Below are 6000 nucleotides of genomic sequence, written 5' to 3'. Positions count from 1 at the left end.
GACTCAAGAGAGTTATGCAAAGGAAATTTTGAAAAAAAAAATAGAATGGAGAATGCAAATCCTATTTCAACTCCTTGTGTTGTAGGATTAAAGTTGAGCAATCATGGTGAAGGGAAATTGGTTAATCCAATTATGTTTTGAAGTTTGGTTGGAAACTTGATGTATTTGACAGTTACAAGGTCAAATTTGATCTGAGGCCCACATACCTTTCATAGATGTCAAGAAGTCCCATAACAATTTCTTGTTCATTGAAGCATTTAACATGATTTGATCAGAAAGGACAAGAAAAGTTAGTTGGTAACAAGGGAAATCTAATAGAAGCAACACCTTACTTAGTTTGTTGTCCAGTGTGACTACATTCAGCTCAGCCCAGCCCGGTAGAGTAAGACTTCATTCTCCACTAGCTTATTTACATCAAACTTCAAATAGCCTAGGGTCTCTGTTGCCTCCAAGTATCTCATACCAACCTGTACTGCCCAAGTTGCGGCTAAGTAGGTAAGTCGGCTCGCTAGGCAGTTGGCCTATGCATGGCTAAGGAGGCTAAATAAAAAATGAAGCAACCCTTCCACCCCTTGTGCAAGTAAGGGTATTCACTGAGGAAGTTGCACCCCCAACTTTGTCGCGAAGTAAAAGAACCCAGGCTCTCCGTATCTCGAGTAAAATAAATAATGAAAAGGCATGGGATCAAGAGGCACTTGATACAATTAAAAGATAATGACTATACCACATATCAAGCGATAAGAATTAGGGGGAACTGGACCAGTAAACTTGGAAGTAGGTGGCAAGTTCTTGTAAAAAAGGGTAGGGTAAACCTAAGGCCAATCATTAATTATCTAAGGAAGTAGGTGATGTAACCCAGTGGCGACTCATGAGGTCGATGCTCCGATGCTGGAATCTGGATCTTATGGTCGGAAGGAATGTCGAACTATAGCTGGAGCTGCAATTCAACACCCTCATGTATATGGTCCAGTATGCCTCATACCAAAGGTTCAATGAGTCATCAGTGGCCATGGACTCAAAGGCAAAAGGGTTAATAATATAAGAAAAAGGCATGGCGAACTTGCAGCATCGTCAAAATCAAAGAAGAAGATGAAGACACTGGAAGCAGCAAAAGCAAATAAAGGCGGCATCACTTTTTTATAGCCTAATATACCTTGGCGACAGCATAGTAGGGTTGTCGCATCAGCCCACCGAACCATTGGATGGCAAGAAAAGAATAGTGAGATCTCATCATAGTTGTCAGATCGCTAGACCGAACAATCGCGATCATGGCATAATCTCTCCCCATCAAAGAGAAACAGTGCCAAGTTACGAAGAGACACATCAATCTCTATGATGGTTCAAAAATAGTTGTCGGATGTCGAAACCAAAAAGGCGTCAACACACCACCATCATCAGATCTAATGTTGTGTCAGCAGCAACACCACCACACGCCTTCACAATTAATGAGGTAAGGTGCTCTCACGGCTCAAAGCAGATACCACATGTCACACATTAATGTGATGGAATAGTGCACTAATCATAAGGGTAATACAAGATCTCACATATCACTTTCATAAATGCAATGCCTTATCTCCTCGACGACCAAGACCCATCCAGTTGTCCTAAAAAAAAGTTGGCACCTCATCTCAACATTTTGAAAAGATAAGCTTGGAAAGCATATGATAATTCAGCACAGTGCAGTCAGTCGAACTACGTCACTTTGACTAGACTTGAAGGAGAGACTTGTTATGTGGTGGATTCCTACAGCCCCCACATGTCTCGTGTCATGAAAAGTCATTCTGATCTATCAGTCAAAGTTAAGGTGGATCAAACTTGACCCAAAGGGAATCAGACTCAATCCATATGAGATAAATGATTTGATTAAACCTACTCAACGCACTCATCCCAAGGAATAGAATTTGCTTGGAGACAAGACATCTACTAAGACTTTGCTTCGGTCGCCAACATCATTCCTGTCTCAATTCCAAAACTCAACATCCTCTCTACCTCAACATTGAACCTAACATAATCTATGTCTCAGCCTCAGATCCTGACATTCCCCATACCTATGCCTCGGATCCCAACATCATCCAGGCCTCAATCTCAATCTTCAGCATAGCCCCTATATCAACCTCAATCGCCGACATCATCCATGTCTCGACCTCAAATCTTGACATCCTCCATGCCTCAATTTTAGTGGCCAACATCGCCCATGTCTCAATCTTAGTCGCCGACGTCATCCAGGTCTCAGTCTTAAATCCTGGCTTCCTCCCTCGACTTCAATCACCAACATCCCCCACACCTCAGACTCAGTCACTGACATCCTTCATGCCTTAGTATCAAATCCCAGTTTCATAGCTGGCATGACCTCAGTCGCCGACATCGTCTCGGCTTCAGCCTTAGTCATGGACACAATCTTGAATTCGGCCTCAGACGCCTACACCATCCCTAATTGGTCCCAGCCACCAACTCTGTCTAGGACTGGGCCTTATATCCTGATACCCTCCCGGTCTCAGGCTCATTCGCCAACTTAATCTATCCTCAAGGCCACTCAACGTCGACTTCATTTCCTCAACCATGGATCAAGCCCACAGGAGGTATTCCAAAACATGTGGCACCCTGTGAATGGAAAAGTGGTTATGTGGTTATCAGGTCTCGTCCCCTGGTTGGCCTACTTCAAACACATGGTGTTTGGTGAATCGAGAGGTAGCTAACAACTATTGGATCTAGTCCCTTCACTGGCTCATATGAGGATGATGAAGAGAATGCTGCATCTGACGTGGAGATGCTCTTCTAACAACTATATAAATCCCAAAGGAGGTAAGTGCAAAGGGGACTCTTCCATTGTGCTAGGCAAAAATGCCCCCATGATCTACCTGCCTGTATCTTGTCATGGGACCGGCGATACTGGGTCGCTTGGGGTGAATGATATAACCTTTTTCTCCAAAGCAAAGAGGATTCTCTCACACAGAAACTCTCTTCAGCTATATCAAACTCTCGCACTTTTTTCTCCATTAACTTCATCCTCAAACAAACTCTAACTTAAGCATCGGAAAGACCTCTCGAGATCTTTCTCCAGCTCATTCTAACTATCTGTTGAAGTGCATTTTATGTCATCCTCATGACCTCATCCTCTTCATCGATGATTTCCAAAGAGGGCACACATTAGCTCGTTCCTTGTCTGATGGCTTGACCATTCATGATATTTGTCAAAGTTTGTGGCATTTTGCCAAGTTCCAAGGTGCTGATTATACATTCAACTAACACATTATAAATTGAAGATTTTAAAATTATTTTGTGTCGTAGACCCATGTTACAATGTCAATTTTTATAATACATTGGAAATTATTGTGTTTTTTTTTTAAAAAAAAAGGTATGCGGATCCAAAAATGGTAATAACCTGGAAGTTATATGGGGCCACAAGTTTCTTGTTCCTTGGAGTTTAATATTAGTGTACGATTATAGAATGGACGCAAATTAATTTTGCAAATCAGTTTGTGATCAAAATATGAGAAATTATAATTTTTTATTCATTACTTTAACATGAGACTTCCCAATTTTATATGTTAATAATTATGAATTTATGGGCGCAAGATGATTTCAGCTTTGCACCCGAAAACTTCATCCACAAAATGGGCACAAGCTCATTTCCTATCAAATTGCGACTCAAATTTTGAGAAAACATAAGTTATTTTAATTTCTGACTTTAAAAGAGTAGTAACATAACTTCAAATTTGTTATAAAAAATATATAATTTATAAGGGGAGCTAATTTATAAATTAGCAATGAAAATTGGGTTTCATCATAAATTTACAACGAAAATGGGATTCGTCGTAGATTTGCAACGAAATTAAGTTTGTCACCGATTTGGCGAAGAACCCATTTTCGTTGCAAATAGATTATGAAAATGAATTCATCACCAAATCTGTTACGAAAACCAAATTCGTCATAGATTTGCGTTTGTAAATTGTACCACAATTTTTTTTATTGCAAATTTACAACGAATTTGGAGACTAAATTATAATATATCACAGGATTGACGATGGATTTACATGTTTTCGTTGAAGGGTTTGGTGTAAGATACAACAATAAATATTAATTAAATAATAAATGTTATTGGATAAATAATTTTATTCGAAGTTAGATTGATTTAATTAAATTTTAAACCTATGTATAAATATCTCTCTCGTCACTATTCACTGATCATCTCTTCCCAACCAGATCCCTAATGTCGCATCACCTATCTCCTGATCTGACACCGCAGCCGCGCCACACTGATTGTCAGGCATCGCCGCGCTGATTTTCGTCAGTCGCTTCTTCCACTATTGGGGCATAGGGGAACAGCACGGTTGCGTGTGAGATGTCGATGCCCATTTCCCCTCTCGTCGCTCTCTTTCCCCGATCATCACCATCGGCACCCCTCTCCCAACTCTCACTGCTACCACTTCGAGTCAGACCAGCGCAGCGACATCGATGTCATCGGCCGTCGCGAGAACACTAGGCCCGTTGTTTCCTTCGTCCGTGCTGAGCAGCCATCCATCGCAGCCCCTCCCTTCACACAAGGTCGGATTAGCAACCAGCTGTGTTCGCCAACCGCCCCTTGTTCCTCTTCCCTCTACCATTGCCGGAGAGCTGTGGTGACGCAGGGGAGTTAGGGTTGTCGTTGCTACCACAGTGAGTTACCACTCGTTGCCCTCTTTAATTGTGCCAAGCCAACCTGTCATCGTCCCATCATCAACCGCTTCTAGAGCAACAATTGACCGCCAGAGAAGAGAGAGTCGTGGGCCATGGCAGAACAGGAAGGGGCCAAATAATAGTTGGTATGCCCTTTATTAGTTAGTTCTTTGTCAATGGATATTGTTATTACGCTAATGATGATTGCTATTAGTTTGATTGTTCTTGGAGCACAGTTGGGATCAATGGTGTCAAGGGGAAACGGGGGAAAATATCTTTATTGATGAAGGACACTAATACGGGACGAGTATCTTGACGTGTGATTTATTTGACACAAGCTACATATTGAAGGCGGATACTTCTTCCTTGGCCTCTAGTTCATTGAACTTTGTGCATGAATTATTTGGTGGATTAGGCTACTTTATCTTGACTCCACTCGTATTTTATCTGTGTTTGATACTTATATGTTTGATCTTTGAAATGATCTCTTTATTGTCTATACAGTCTCACTATTTGATATTCCTATTCTATAGGGTACACGTGTATGGTGTGTACGATAGGAATCTTTATTAAAATTATTTATATGTAGTAACATACGAACGTGTATGGTATGTATTGTAGGAGTTATCATGCTGGTTATACATATGCTAGTATGTACATGTGTATAAGTGTAGCTATGTATTGTAGATATTGTTGCTAGACACTTGTTGGATCTTTTTATGCATATAAGTATATATGATTGATGGATCATGTTTCTGGATATATATGAGTGCTGTGTAATCATACATGTTAGGTGAGTTCTATTGGGAGTATCTTGTTGATTACACCTATTTTGTGTGTGTACACATGTCTATTATGTTTTATTTGAAGTATTATGTTGATTATATTCATGATGTATATGCATATATGTCGGATGAGTATTATTAGAGGGGCATGTTGATTATACCTATGTTAAGTGTCCACATGCGTTTGATATGTATTATTAGAGGTATCTTGTTGATTATAGCCATGTCGTGTGTGCACGTGTGTCCGATGTGTATTATTAGAGGTATCATGTCGATTATACCTATGTTGTTATGTGCACACGTGTCCAACATGTTTAGTTGGAAGTATCTTGATGAGTATACCTATGTTGTGAGTGCACATGTGTTTGTCATGTGTGCACATGTGGCTGGTGTGTATTGTTGGAAGTATTATGTTGATTATACTTATATTGTTGTATGCACACGTATCTAGTATATACTTTAGATGTTGCTGCTTATGGTATATGTTGTATGGTGGACACCTGTTGGATCTATTCATATATATAGACTAGGTGATATATTGTACAATATGCATGCTGAC

This window comes from Zingiber officinale, chromosome 6A, assembly GCF_018446385.1.
Source record: "Zingiber officinale cultivar Zhangliang chromosome 6A, Zo_v1.1, whole genome shotgun sequence".
In the NCBI taxonomy this organism is placed as follows: Eukaryota; Viridiplantae; Streptophyta; class Magnoliopsida; order Zingiberales; family Zingiberaceae; genus Zingiber; species Zingiber officinale.
This window is presented reverse-complemented; position numbering follows the sequence as displayed.